This window comes from Gopherus flavomarginatus, chromosome 5 (assembly GCF_025201925.1).
Source record: "Gopherus flavomarginatus isolate rGopFla2 chromosome 5, rGopFla2.mat.asm, whole genome shotgun sequence".
Classification (NCBI taxonomy): domain Eukaryota; kingdom Metazoa; phylum Chordata; order Testudines; family Testudinidae; genus Gopherus; species Gopherus flavomarginatus.
The window spans coordinates 36,357,463-36,373,405 of NC_066621.1; the positions used below are offsets into that span (position 1 = coordinate 36,357,463).

Consider the following 15,943-nt stretch of genomic DNA (forward strand, 5'->3'; position numbering starts at 1 on the left):
GCCTCCTCCAAACACCTTCTTTCTCCTCACCACAGGACCTTCCTCCTGGTGTCTGACAACGCTTGTACTCCATAGTCCTCCAGCAGCACACCCTCTCACTCTCAGCTCCTTGTGCCTCTTGCTCCCAGCTCCTCACATGCACTTCCTCTCCTCTGGCTCCTCCCCACCTGACTGGAGTGAGCTCTTTTTTAAACCCAGGTGCCCTGATTAGCCTGCCTTGATTGGCTGCAGGTGATCTGATCAGCCTGTCTGCCTTAACTGGTTCTAGCAGGTTCCTGATTACTCTAGTGCAGCCCCTGCTCTGGTCACTCAGGGAACAGAAAACTACTCATCTAGTGACCAGTATATTTGCCCTCTACCAGACTGCTGTACCCCACTGGTCTGGGTCTGTCAGAAAGGCCATAGGCTTCCTGTTTCTGAGATTCTTAAAGAATTTCTTGGGGTTTGTCTTTGGCTATTTGCTCTTCAAATTCCTTTCCGGTTCCCCTAATTTCCTTCTTATATTTTGTCTACCATAGTGAATATTCATTTATATCAGAAAATAGAGAATTTCCAGATTTCATCAGAGCCAAGGTCCATCTAGTCAAGAATGCTGACATCAGATGCTTTAGAGGAAGGTATAGGTGCCATGCAGCAGGCAGTTATGGAATAATTTGCCATTCAGAGAAATTGTGACAAAGTGGGAATTTTTTGTAATATTTTAAGTATCTCAAGCATGCCTCAGTTTCCTCTGTACTTTGCATCATGACCCACTGGGTGCAAAAGGGTTAAAGCTGCTCTTGGAGCAGAGCAAGAGGCAGGAGGTGTTGGTGTCAAGTAGCTGTCTACAGTGGAAGGAATGGGCTGTTAAGGAACTGGCTGAAACCAACCCACATCGGTGGAGAATTCAAAAAGACATTGGGAACCCCAATGGCCAGGACATTCACACCTAGCCACCAGCAACCAAGAGGGAGGTGGTTCCCCCTGCCTCTCATCAGGGAAGCACTGTCTCCCCCACTACCCCTGCCCCAGTTCAAGAACAAAAGGAGCAGGTGTCAGGTGGCTAGAGTGTAACCCTTCTGCTGGTCTGAGTTGGCAGCAAAAAGGGCCAGATTCAGTATCTAGGGGTTCCATTTCAATAATACAATGCAAAACCGGCTCGAGCTGCACTTTGCAGAGACATGGAGCTCTCATCTTGGACTGACGGAGACAGGGAGCCTGAGCCACATGCGGATCCACAGCAGCTTGGCTCGCTGGGTGCACTGGCCTCTAGTTCTCTGAGCTACCCTAAGGACTTTCCCATGCTGTGTGCCAGTGGGCTAATGAACCCTGCTCTGGTTGGAAAAGGCTGCCTGGTGTCACTGCAGACACTGTCTGGGAAAACTATGGTCCTGGACAGAGTGCATGTCTCTGACCAGGTGTTTGGTTCAGTTGGGCTCACTGGGCAAAGTTCACAGCATGAAGCAGGAGGGCTGGAGACCAGAGGCTCCATCTTGGAGGTCCTGAGGCTGCGTGGCCAGCCCTTGAGGAAAAGTGAGCCCCATTGGGGGTCAGACAAGTGAAGGGGGTCCTCCAAGGAACTGTTTAGTAGCTGGGGTGTAACTGTGGATCCATGACAGAAGTTTTATCTTTACACCGAACAGTTAATTGCCTTCACTTAGGCTGGATTCAATTTTTAGTTGCTCAGATAGCAGGGTGATGGGGGAAGTATAAAAACATGGAAGGCCAGAGGGTAGATAGAGAATTGTTTTGGGGCTTGGGTCTCTTGTGCCTTGCCATTTAACTATATTGCTTTCTTCTTTCCTTCCTGCTGCTTTTTTGGTTTGGAGGTAGATATCCTTTCTGAGACTCTCATCACCCTGTGGCTACTGCAATGGTTTTTTATGGCACCTTCAGGTCAGAGTCAGAGGAAGCATCACAAGAAAATACTATTAATTGATCCAGTGTTATCCACACAGCATCAAAACTGTAGTTTGGTTTGAAAATCAAGACAGATCAATCACCATGAGGGTAAGAAGGGAACAGGGCTCACTGCTGTCTCTCCTACCAGAAATTCCAATGCATTCTGCCAGAGCGTGGCATCCATTACTATCCTGGATAGATGGGTGCTTAGCATCAGCCTTGAACGTCCAGAGGGAAGATGATTCCTTCAGTCACTTCGGCAAAATGTCCTGTTCCCAGAGCTTCTCTTAGGGTTAGAAAGTGTTTCCTGATATTGCATCTGAATGTCCTGATTGCAGTATGATCCTGTCTCCTCCTGTTCTGCCCTTGATGACTGCTGACAGGGTCTGCTCTTCTCTTGTCTTCTCTTGCAGGTCCTGTGTCTTGGTTCCAGGAGGGATGAAAACCGAACGGGACTGATACAATTTCACTTCCATCTTCTCTCGACCCTCCCTGAGATTCAGCTGCTGATTTTCCTGGCTTTCCTGCTCATGTACCTGCTCAGCCTCTGTGGGAACACGGCCGTTGCGCTCACTGTCTGCACCGACCGCTCCCTCCACACCCCCATGTAAGTCTTTCTGGCCAATCTGGCAGTGCTGGAGATCTGCTACTCCTCTGTCTTTGCCCCATTGGCCCTGGTCAACCTTGTGTAGAGGAGAAAGGCCACTATCTCCCTCACTGGCTGTGGCACCCAGATGTTCTTCTTTGTCTTTGTGGGAGGTTCTGATTGCATTCTGCTGGCCGTCATGGCCTACAACCGATATGTGGCTATCTGCCACCCACTGCGCTATACCCTCATTATGAACTGGAAAGTCTGTGCCTATCTCGTAGCTGGCTCACTGGTGCTGGGCTTCCTATTATCCCTGCAACTGACCATCTTGATCTTCCGCCTGCCGTTCTGCAGCACCAAGGAAATCAATCACTTCTTCTGTGACATCCCTGCTGTCCTGAGGCTGGCCTGCACCAACACACATGTCCACCAGGCTGCCCTTCCCATTGTAAGTGGGTCACAGTCCTGACCATCCCCTTCCTGCTGATCTGCCTCTCCTATGTCTTCATTGTGGCTGTCATCCTGCAAATCCGCTCTGCAGCAGGCCGGCGCCGCACCTTCTCCACCTGCTCCTCCCACCTGACAGTCGTCCTCCTGCAGTACAGCTGCTGCAGCTTCATATACCTACAGACCAGCTCCAGCTACTCCCTGGAGCAAGGCTGGGTGGTGTCTGTAGTCTACACCTTTGTGACCCCTATACTGATCTACAGCATGAGGAACAAGGAGCTAAAAGATTCCCTGAGCAGAGGGCTGGGAAGGAAAATGCTGTCCCAGGGATAGTGACAGCTTTGGGCCATCAATCAGTAAATGACACCCCCTCCAGAGACAGAATGTAGATAATTTAGGTTGACTGGGACAGGGATAGAGCACTATACTTACAGATAACTGGTTCCAGTGGGCCTGCGGATCGAGTGGACGACATGGCACAGGGGAGTGGTATTGTATTGTTGAATAAGTGGTTATCATTGAACAATATTGTCACACCTCTGGCAAGCAGTAGCAGATAGTGGGGGCCCAACGGGTTAGCCTCCTGTTGGTGGAGAGATCAGTGATGTGGTGTCTGAGAATATTCTTCATGTAACTTCTTATTATTTACACTTGGTACACAAGTTTCTGGACAGGGGTGGTCATAAATGGCACGTGGTCGAACTGTTTTGTCTGGGATCTCAGCCCCTGGTGCCCAGTATCCAACTATGCCCCAAGAAGGATCTCTAGTGAGAAAAATTAATGTAGAAAGCAAACTCGTCTTGCTGCTTGCCACAGTTTCCCGCTCTTTTAATGTTTATTGTTCTTTGTTTTCCAGCCTGGTTCCACTTGACTTTTGTCTTGTTTATATCCTTGTAAAATGCCCAATTAGTCTCCATAAAAATAAAAATAATGTTTCTCCTTTGCTGGGGACATCTGCTGTACCTTGAACATCTGCTGTAATATAATAAGGAAGAAAGGTAAGCTAACAGGACTGGCTTCAAAGCCATATACAATGAGGCATACAGGGAAAGAATTGCTCTGGAGAAATTAAATGACCCAAACTAAGGTTCAGTTTAGTGGCAGCGAAAACTCAGACCATTTGACTCTTTAAGGAACAGGTCCCCTGAACTGTATAGCATGGACCTATGATTAGAAATTGTAACATGGTGTGGTGAGGCGATGACTCACCGGCACGGTGCCTCCTGCTGGTCATCCAGGGAATTAGTTCTCCAGCCCAGAGCATCCTCTTCAGGCCAGTGTCTCACCTGCCTCTTGCCCCCATGTCCCTCCTGGACCCCGGTGCCCTTCTAGATCAGGGTTCTGCCCCCAGCAGTAACCCCCAATCTGGGTCTCCCCACCCAAGGGAACCCCCAACTCTCTATCCCCACTTTGCCTCAGTGGCTACACCCAGTCACTATCCAGCCCCTGCTCACTGGGACAGACTGCAGTCTGTAAGCCATTTATCATCAGCAAGGGGCCTTAGGACCTACTGCCTTTGCCTGGCCTGGGCTGGGCTGCGCCTCTGCAGCCCCAGTACCTTTTACAGGCCTTTAACAAGGTCTGCAGCCTGGGGTTTTACTAGGCTGGAGCTCTCCAGCTCTCTCTGCTCTTCCCCAGCACCGCTCCACCCTAGGTACCCTTCTCTGCTCCCAGGCAGCCAGGTCCTTCTCTCTCCTAAAGACAGAGAGAGAGTTTCTTCTGCCTCTGGCCCACAGCCCTCTTATAAGGGCCAGCTGGGCCCTGATTAAGCTAGCCACAGCTGTGGTCAGCTACCCAGTCAGCTTTCCCCAGCTGTTCTTAATCCCTTTCCCTACTGCAGCCCTCTCTAGGGCTGCTTTTAACCCCCTTTTTGCGAGAGTGGGGCAGCCGCCCCACTACACATGGAAGTAGAGCTTTTCAACTGGTAAGATCTGCATAGAAATTGGAGGACAAGGTAGATCAAGGATATTGGGATGACATATGAGTCTTTTCACATCAGATGCCATTATTGACCTTGGCCAAGATTTTCCAAAGGGATTTCTGGGAGACTCATTTTTTGTCATCTCTGGCCAGTTCCTCTCAGACTTGACATTTGGCTTTGATTGATCCCTTATGGACCACCTCAGCTGACGCTGATGATTAAACCCTCCCATTTGTCCTACAGGCCCCTGAAGGGCAGTGTTGAGACACATACAGGTAGATCCTACATGCAACACACGCATGCGCACATACACACACACACGCACACACAAACATACACACACTATTTGTAAAGCAGGTCACTTTGCAGAGCAGTTATCCATTCCCTCCCCTAGTTGGCCTCCCCTTCTGCTTCTGGGCTTTGCCAGTCAGTCAGACATTCTGCAAAAGGAGAAGAGGCACCTGACCCAACCAGCTCTAGAATACCGCAAACAGCACAGAAAAACTATAGGGGACCCAGCGGGAATATTTCCCTTGCAATTCCTGAAGCTGACCAAAGGAGACAGTGTTACTTCATACTGACAAAACAAACAGACAAATGAAAACAATGGCAGGCCAGAGTCTGGCAGTGAGAAATGACCTTCTTAAAGGAAAGGATTGGTGAACAAAACCCATCCATTATTTCTATTAAAGAGTTGTACTTGAATAACTCCACTGAATCTGAGTGTCAGGAACTCCTCATTCATGATGTTTTCCCTCCTGCCACTGTGGCTATGCCCAGATATGCACACAACCTTCTGTTCCTGTTAAAAAGAAATGGTTATGTCTAGACTTTATTGTTAATAAAACTTATCCTATGAATATTAACGTTGGTTCTGGATTTATTAGCCCAATCCCTATTGCCTAGGAGGTAGGGGTTTTAACCTGCTAAGACTTTAAGCTTTTCTTAGGACCAAGGCCCTAGTTCTCCAACAGTCAGGTGCTTAGGGCTGTGTGCAAAATTCCAGATAGACTTCCTGATTCACTTTGCATGTGTGGTAACTCCCGTGGTATGTGAAAATTGGACATTTGTCCATGCAAATAACTAGGCAGACACTAAAGTATTTCTTGGTGTGTGCAAATTAGGGGTGCAATTGCCAATACTTTTCTTTTTGCCTATAGGTACATGGCCATTTGAAAATTAGGCCCAGAATGATGAAGAGAAATAAAACTACATAAAGCAAAAGAACAGAAACCATGAAGGAAGTATTCAAGGTGTTGTGTATTCTGTGCCCACCTCATTATACTCTGGAATCTAAGATTACATTGAGGAGAAAAAAAAAAAGCTAGTTCTGTCACTGATGGTGGTGAAGAAATTTGAAAATGTGAACAGTTCTATGTGTCTGTAGGATTTAGCACAATGGGGGCTTGGTCCATGACTGGCACTCCATTAGTCCCTGTGATGATCATAGAATCATAGAATCATAGGAGATTAGGAAGAGACCTCTGGAGGTCATCTAGTCCAACCCCCTGCTCAAAGCAGGACCAACACCAACTAAATCATCCCAGCCAGGACTTTCTCAAGCCGGGCTTTAAAAACCTCTAAGGATGGAGATTCTACCATCTCCCTAGGTAACCCATTCCAGTGCTTCACCACCCTCCTAGTGAAACAGTGTTCCCTAATATCCAACCTAGACCTCCCCTACTGCAACTTGAGACCATTGCTCCTTGTTCTGTTATCTGCCACCACTGAGAACAGCCGAGCTCCATCCTCTTTGGAACCCCACTTCAGGTAGTTGAAGGCTGCTATCAAATCCCCCTCACTCTTTTCTTCTGCCGACTAAATAACGCCACTTCTCTCAGCCTCTCCTCATAAGTCATGTGCCCCAGCCCCCTAATCATTTTTGTTGCCCTTTGTTGAACTCTCTCTAATTTGTCCACATCAGAAGAAAGTAAAGTGGTTGTGACATTCCCCAGGGTGCAATCTGAACCGTTGTGTCCCCTTAGCTCTCCAGCCTGGGATGCTTTTTACATTGTTTTGCTGGTGCACAAGAAATCCCTCCAGGTTCTGCTCACTCACAGCCACCAGCATGTAAAGTCACTCCCAGATAAATACATGAATGATATGCCCAGCCATCCATGAATTGCATACAGGGTGACACCTGCATATCCCTCAGGGCCAGCCTTGCACACTCCAGAAAAGTGTGTCTTATACTATTCAGGACCCTCCTGGACAGTATAAGCTCATAGATAGTCAATCATTCCAACAGTGGGTAATGAATATGCACCATGCTTGATGACCTAAGCACTTTAACCAAAACATACAGGTTTAGATAAAAACAAAGTTATTACGTAAAGAAAGATAGATTATAAGTGAGTAGAAATATGGATTCATATAAGTCTGGATTGGTTACAAAATAAATAAAAGGATAAACATGCAAACTAATTCCTATAATAGGCTTAAAAGCAAAAGGTTTGTCTAAACATGAGCTGAAATACATTTCACAGGCTATGTCCCTTTCCAGCATGGGACCCTTTCCCCGCCCTTTGTTAAGTTCTTTGAGTGTCATTGTTGTCATGAGCAGAGAGGTGGAATGAGAAGAGAGGTGGCTAGGGACATCCCCCCCACCCTAATGCTTTATGTTGGAAAAATCCTTGCTGGATCATGCAGGCAGGCAATTCCATTGTGTATGTGAGCTCCAACTATCCTTCAGATGAACTGTACATTTCTTGTTTTGGAAACACTCCCCCGCACTGGAGAATATCTGATTAAGCCGGTAATGGCTCTTTAGCTCTTTGCTGACATGCTAGGGTGTCTCTGTCTCTGGTTTGTGGGCATTACCCAGAACTACAACATGTTTCAGTAAAAATCATGCAGTAAAATCTCATAGCTTTACTCACAGTGTTGTTATACATATCTTAACAGGACAATGGTGTTCAGCAAATTATGAATTTTCAAATGATATATGTTTTTGTACTGTTAATAAAGTTAAGGGTTGTGATTTTGAATATTATGTACCCCTTTGGATTGTAGAACAATTGCAGTATAATGCCCATGTGGTTAATGATATAAGATTAGTTAATGCAGGTATGAACATAAGTGTGGTTAGATAAGTGTTAATTCACCATATGCTGCAAGACCATTTACGATATATAAAATGCATGAAGACTAGCTTAACGTTGAAGTATAGCACAACAATCAACAAAGTGACAATGGTTTGAAAAAAACATTGCTGAACCCAGATATCACTCTTGGTGGGAAACATTACTGGGCTGGTCGCCTAGAGTGACTGGAGCTTTTAATATAATGATTCACCCCATTTTGGTGATAATTGGAATCCAATTGGCTTTGCTTTTAGCATGGTGATATTGACAGTGTGGGTAAGAAGAACCATCCAGAAGATACAAATGCCCAACATGCAAGATCGTCTAATACTGTTACTGACCATCCCTGGGAAATGTATCCAAGTAATGTACCGTGGGTATCTCATGGTAGTGGTGACTGCTTTGGTGAAAGAGTTATCAAGAAGGGCAATTGTAGGTCAGGGCCCTAACTCACCCCTGTATTAAATTAGCCTTGACCAGCCTTGGGTGAAACTCAGGGAGTTCACCACTAAAATTGAAAAAAAGAATGCTCTGCCGCTGATAAAGCACTCCCATCCCAGGAATCTCCCTAACAAGAGTTATAACCACCAAGGGTTGTAAAGTAGTTGGAAAGATTTAGGGAGAATACAGAAACCCAACAAAGAGTAATAAAATCATAGAATGTCACGGTTGGACAGGACCTCAGGAGATCATCTAGCCCAACCCCCTGCTCAAAGCAGAACCAATCCACAACTACTTTTTTTGCCACAGCTCCCTATATTGCTCCCTTAAGGACTGAACTCACAACACTGGGTTTAGTAGGCTACTGCTCAAACCACTGACTTATCCCTCCCTGCAAGATAAGTTCTGACCAGTGAATTTATGTTGAGCATCTGCACAAACAGAGGTCATAAATAAGTTACAATTTGGGCATGAGAATTACAAAGGAAAACACTTGGACAGGGAGAAGGAAACATAGGTACCAGTGTGTGATTGGCTAAATTTTGTTACCTGGGGATGTTGGACAATGTGGTAGGTTTTGTAGAGTTAAAGGAGCTAGCTAGTTTTACCTATATAATGTAAATGAAAAACAATGCTCTTTGGAAATCAGCTCTGGACTGCAGTGCAACAACAAGCTACGAGACATCGTTCCCCCTCCATGACCATGACATGTCAGGGTACCAAGAACCTCCAGATGAGTGCATCCTGGCTGGCCATCAGGTGAAATTTGTCTATATTGAGCGTGGTGAGCATAATAGATTAGCCTGGCATATATATTCTGTGTGTGTTACTAAAAAATAGATGTTCAGAGCAGAGCTGTGTAAGGTTTTTTCACTGGGAAAAGGTCCCAGGGACCCATAGAGCCCTGAGCCCCAAGGGAAACGGGGTAAGGTTGGGTACTTAAATTGACCAGGTTTCTCCCTGAGCCCTGTGGGTAAGGGTAGGTGCCTTATGCCCAGAGGCCTCAGAAGACAAAGGGTGGGGTTGCCTAAATTAACTGGGTCATGCCTTGAGCCCTTGGTAGGGTATAGGAAGGGTGCCCTAGATTGTGAGGGTAACATTGCTACAGATTTAAGTCCAGCTTGCCCTGGAGTACACAGACTTTATGATGGACAGAAAAATGGTTTTCAGTAAAAGGAAGAGTGTGGGAGAGACTGTGGGGAACTGTTTATAAAAATAATTGTTCTTCTATATGAGTGGAATGAAAGGGCCCCATAGTAACAGCATTATCCCAGGAATGAAAGGGGGCAATATGACTTTATATCAGAGATAGACGTGAGCCACAAAGTTGAGACCTGAATATCAAACTGTGATCCAGGCATCCCATGTTGGGAACAGATGGGGGAGGGTACAGAGTTATGAGTCCATTCTTAGAGACTTGCCTAGCCCTGCCCATATGGGCATGTTTCCCCTGCGATTGCCATCTTCATGCTATTTCACTGAAGGGGACCAGGTACAGTCCCTGCCAGAAGCTAAGAACTCGCTGGCCGTCATGGTTAGTTCAGGATGCATGTATGGGCAATGCCTTGAGAGTTAATACTATGTAGAATACTGTGTTCCAAGGCTGCTGGAGGTAAAACGAACTACCTGGAGTGAGGTGGTTCTCAGACCTAACTCAATCAAGAGTGAGAAGAACTAATATCTTTCAGCTTGGCCGAGCCCAGCCAAGTGTTCACAGTCTAGACAAGGTGTGGGCTTGGGCCTGCATAAAGCCCAAAAGAGGCCAAGAAGAAGACCTTGAATAGGGGGACCATCAGGGCCAAAGTTAAGTTAATGAAAGATTTTGGTTATGGGAAGAGACAAAAGGTCTGGAGCTGTATAAAAGGAGAAAGAAGGCACCAGATTTTGTCTGTTATGAAGGCCAGCATGACTGTATCATGAAAAATGGATCCCAGCTCTCTGGCCTGGACAAGTGCTTTACAGGCTGACCATTGGGTGAGAAATACCTTGGCAGACAGGAAAGGAACTTGTTAATAAGTATAGGCTCTACGTTGTGTTCTACATTTTTATTTTGGCTGTAACTGTATGTTTCTAATCCTTATACTTGCTTCTGTCTGAATCCTTATCTTAAGCTTTGTCAATTAAATATCTGTTTGGTTTTACCACAGACATGACTAAGTGCTGTGTGCTGAGGAAAGTGTTGGCCTGAGGGAACACTAGTGAACTGGGGAGCATGCAGGGCTAGCTCCAGCCACCAGCGCAGGAAGCAAGTGCTTGGGGCTGCCAATGGAAAGGGGCGGCACGTCCGGGTCTTCAGCGGCAATTCAGCGGCAGGTCCCTCAGTACCTCTTGGAGGGAAGGACTGGCAGCCGAATTGCTGTCGAAGAAGGAAGCTGCACGATAGAGCAGCTGCCGAAGTGCCATTGATCGCGGCTTTATCTTTTTTTTTTTTCTCTTCGCCACTTGGGGTGGCAAAAAAGCTGGAGCCGGCCCTGGGAGCATGGCTTCCACAGAGGCAGCAACTCTGTGTGCATTGCAGCTGTCTGGAAGCTGAGGGTCTGGGCACTTGAGTGTAACGAATTGGGGTGTACAGATCCCGACTTCTTAGCAGAGAAAGAGAGACTATGAAACACCAGCCTGGGATCCCGTATTAGTCATCTGTGACCCACACACCTGCCTGCTGATACTTCAGGTGTGCTAGAGGGATAGTGGTTGTAAAACAACCTTCCAAGCAGTTACCTGAGGTTTGATGTTAGGGCAGGATAAAATCAGGCTTTCCTTAGCCAAAAAACAATTGCAGGGTAATGGCCATTAGCAATTATTGGAAAAGCACAAACAATAAGATGGGAGGAGGATTGTATGTAGGGGGTAAAGGATGGATTTCCAGCAAAGGGAAATGTCAGCTGGACATCAGGTAATGTTTCCCGACAGTGAGGCCTGTCTGGATGTGCAATAGTCTCCCATGGGAAAGCATGGACACCCCATTACCTGAGACATTTAAAATTGAATCACAAAATATCCTGGATAATACACTATGGGAAACAATCCTGCACTGTGGGAATGGACAAGGCAATGGTTTGAGGGGAAGGAAAGTCCAGAGAAGGTGCAAGGATCATACCATGAGGGAGTGGGGAGGACAACATGTATGTTTGTGTGTGTGTGTGTGTGTGTTTTTGTGCATGTGCACGCATGTGCGTGTCTCTGAGGGAGTTGAGAGGGTGCATTGGGGGTGATCTGGGACCATTAGGAGACTCTATGATTTGAAACTCCATGGGGATCTGTAGCGCTGGGCCCAGGGGCAGTGGCTGAATCCAGATTCTGCACAGTTCAATCTGCATGGTCCACATGACCCAAACCCCCATGTGTCATGGGTCTGATGGGTATTTAGCTTCTTCAGTCCCTGGCTGGTGCTGATGAGCTGGAGGGATGGCCCTGTGCAGTCCCTTCACCAGTGCGGCGCCGACCTGTCTGCCTCATCGCATGGCCTTCAGGCTCTTCCACCCCCCAACGGGTGTCCCGGGACTGATGTCATTTTCCCCAGGTATGGTTTGGTGAAAACAGAACCAGGATTTCAGCTGAGCCTCATCATGCTCTCTGACTGAGGTGAGAGGCAAGGGGAGGTCTCAGCACCAGCCCTGATCCCGAGGGTCCGTGTAAGGCATGTAAGGCTCCCAGCTTGAGCTCTTCAGCACTGGTACTCAAGAAAGGAAAAGCAGCTGCTGACTTTCCTTCTGAAATGAGGTGAGACCCCTGCAACTACCCTCTGTGTTGGGCAGCCAGGACTCCTGGGTTCAATTCCTAATACAAGGGCTGACTTTTGTGTGACCTGAGGAAAGTCCCTTCTCTGTGCTCTCATCTTCCCCAGGTGTAAAATGAAGCTTACTCTATTTCCACTCATCTCTCCCTTAAAGGAGTGCTGAGATCATAGGGTACCAACTGCTGGACAAATGCAAAGTTATAGCCAGTATCTGCTCTCCCCATAGATATATCCTGTGAAGTGGCTCCTAGCCCTTTGACAACAAACAACAATGAGCAGTAAAGCAGGGTCTGCAAACAGCTGGAGGGGCAGAGCTGAGTGCAAGGCAGGTGTTGGCTGGGGAACAGGGAATGGGCACTCTAGCCTGGGAGACCTGCTTTCCTCTGATAATGCAGCAGCCATGTGTAATAAGAGAGTGAGCAAGATGAGAAGACATTGTGGGGCAGGGGGAGAAGGGTAGATGGACAAATTGCAGGAGTGAAGAAAAAAGAAAATAATAAGTGATAGAATAAAAGATGCTTAAAAGGGGTGAGAAATTATTTTCCAGACATGGGGACCTTCCCCTCTGATAGTCACTTCTCTGATACCAGCACAGAAGCTGATAAAAATCTTTGAGTTTCTGAGGACCTTACTAAGCACAGAATTCATCTTTTGCTTTTGGATTGTTCATATAGTTGGGGATTGGTCCTGTTTTGAGCAGAGGGTTGGACGAGATGACCTTCTGAGGTCCCTTCCAACCCTGATATTCTATGACTCTATGATTCTCTGCAGGAATCCGCCTAACTGCCATAACCTCTTGGCCTTCAGAAACAGGGTTGCCAGTGAAGGGTCCTTTAATTCACTAACAGATTCAATGATTCCTGAGATGTGTAGTTGCTTTTCCTCTGTTAGTGCTGAAAAATACTCGTCTCCTTTTCAGCCTGCAGCCAAGGATGCCTTGGCACCATGTCACGGAGTCACCGGGCGATGCTCTGGAACTGCTCCCCACCAAGCCAGGCAGGACTTTGGGGAGCCTCCTCTCCCTTGGAGCAGACTTGTTCAGGGCAAGAAGCTCACACGGCTTCACCTCCTGGGTCTCTCCTTGGAGCATTCAGCATCCTCTGCCCCTCCGTGCGCTTCCCACAGCGAGTCCACCCCAGCGGGGTCCTGGGGAAGCCACCGGGTCCTGCACCCCCACTTTGCAGTCAGACGTGACTCTCAGCCAGCCAGTAAAACAGAGGTTTATTCGATGACAGGAACAGGGTCTAAAACAGAGCTTGTAGATACAGCGAACCGGACCCCTCGGCTGGGTCCATTCTGGGGGGCAGTGAGCCAGACCCTCAGGTCTGCACTTCACTCGACCCCAGCCAGTTCCAGACTAACTACCCCTCCCAGCCCCTCCTCTCTCCTCAGCCACTTTCCCCGGACCAGGAGGTCACCTGATCCCTTTGTCTCCAACACCTTCAGCTGGCACCTTTGCAGAGGAGGGGCCCAGGCCATCAGTTGCTAGGAGACAGAGGGTCAGGCATTTAGGTGCACTGGCCCTTGGCTCTGCCAGATACTTAAGAACTGCCATGGGGACACTGAGGCACCAATACAGTATTCAGAGAAAACATTAAGAACTTTCCCAGTTCGTCACACACCATCTCCTATAGGAAGCACCATTCACACCTGTGTCTGTGCCTTCCTTTTCATTGCTCCAGTGCAGCTGGGCTGCATGGTAATCCCTCCACAAACCTGCCATCTCTTGTCTTGCTAAAACCTCCCCTCAGAACTCACCCTGGTTGGCTTGCCTTTGAGGAGAGAGCGGGGAGAAAAAAATATGGGGGGAAGAAGAGACTGGCAACACTAAGTTAACAGAATCATCAAATTGTGTCACTTTGTTGTTGTCACCCTCACCATTTCCCTCTCCTTTCTGCCCCCTTCCTTGTCAGTTTATGAGCTCATTTATTGTGTCATGTGGACATTAAGAAGTGTACTCCTTGGGGTAGGAACAGGACTTTCCTTGCATTTTAAGGGACTCAGAAATTATACCTAATAGAAAAATGCACTGTAGGGAGACCACAAGTAGATCTCCTTACATCAGTGCATGTCTGATTTCAGAACTAGCCCTGGAAGATGGATGCCCAATTTTACACGTGTACATTGACAGTGAGGGTGGTTGCTAACCAGCCCTGGACACTTCTTAGAGTTGGAAAGTTCTTTCTGAGACTGAACATGAATGTTACACAGCAGTTTAAAGCCATCTTCTCTTGCTCTGCCCTAGAGGACAGGTTATAGTGACTGCTTCTCTCCCCTCTTTTGTTTTGGCAGGTCTATGGGGGAAGAAAACCAAACACGGCTGATACAATTCCACTTTCATCCTCTTTCGACACTCCCTGAGATGCAGCGGCTGATTTTCCTTGCCTTCCTGTTGATGTACATGGCCAGTCTCTGTGGAAACGCTACCATAGCAATCATCTACACAGACAGCTCCCTTCACACTCCCATGTACTTTTTCCTGGCCAACTTGGCAGCTCTGGAGATCTGCTACTCTTCCTGCATTGCCCCCCTTACTCCGGCCAACCTTGTGTCAGGAAGCAAGGCCACCATCTCCCTTGCGGGCTGTGGCACCCAGATGTTCTTCTTCATCTTCCTGGGAGGTTCTGATTGTGTCCTCCTCACTGTCATGGCATATGACCGATAAGTGGCGATCTGCCAACCACTGCGCTACACCTTCGTTATGAGCTGGACAGTCTGTGTGCGCCTTGTCGCTGGGTCGCTGGTGCTGGGGTTCTTATTTGCTCTGCAATTTACTGTTCTGCTGTTCCATCTGCCGTTCTGTGGCACTAATGAAATCAGCCATTTCTATTGTGATGTGCTGCCCGTCTTGCAGCTGGCGTGTGGCAACACGAAGAGCCTTGAGGCTATCATTTTTGCTGCCACTATCATAACCCTGGCCACCCCCTTCCTGCTGATTTGCATCTCTTATGTCTTTATTGTGACCACCATCCTGCAGATCCACTCTGCATCTGGCCAGATCTGCGCCTTCTCCACCTGCTTCTCTCACCTGACAGTTGTCCTTCTGCAATATGGCTGCTGCATCTTCATTTACTCCCACACTGGCTCCAGCTATTCCCCAGAGCAAGGCCAGGTGGTGTCTGTGGTCTACACCTTTGTGACCCCTGTACTGAACCCCCTGATCTACAGCATGAGGAACAAGGAGTTGAAGGATGCTCTGAGCAGAGTGCTGAGAAGGAAAGTGCTCTCTCGAGAAAGTGACACCTTTGGGCCCTCAATCAGAGAAACAGTGTAGAACTGGATGGCTCAAGTGGCTTGGGAATGGGCCATACAAGACCCCAGCTCTAGAGAACCAGTTTTGCTCTGGACCCAGGTTGTGGTGATACAAGAAGTCCACGGTGTTGGAAAGTGAGATTATGATGGTGCCATGAAACTTCATGTGGGTTGCATGCTAATACCAAGGAAATCTTAAAAATCCTGATTAGACATTCTCAGGATAGCGGGAAAAGAGTAGTTTTGTCAGTATTATTTTTTCCCTACATTTTTTTAAATAGTTCTGGTAGTTTAGGGCTTTTGACTAGAATCTTGAAATTTGGCAGGCAGATATTTGTGTTTTGCTCTCTTCACAAACTTCTGTTTAGATGTGTCCGAGTTACGAGCAGCAGCAAAATCACCCCATATGCGTGCTCATTAGGACTTGTTAGATACTTGCTCCTACTTTTCTGAACCTTCCAACTGGTTACTGAGAATGCTCCCAGACCTCTACAGTGTTTCCACACCAGTACACACAGAGTGACAGAAAGGACACAGATAAAACTGCTGCTGCAGGCAATCTTAATTCTAGCAGTCCTCATTTTTGAGTAACT

General features: G+C 47.4%; 2 pseudogenes; both read left to right on the forward strand.

Moving 5' to 3' along the window:
- The first annotated feature begins 1,983 nt into the window (after window positions 1–1,983).
- Window positions 1,984–3,250, forward strand: LOC127051481 (olfactory receptor 10V1-like; annotated as a pseudogene).
- An 11,144-nt stretch (window positions 3,251–14,394) lies between these two features.
- Window positions 14,395–15,372, forward strand: LOC127051482 (olfactory receptor 10V1-like; annotated as a pseudogene).
- The last annotated feature ends 571 nt before the right edge of the window (window positions 15,373–15,943 follow it).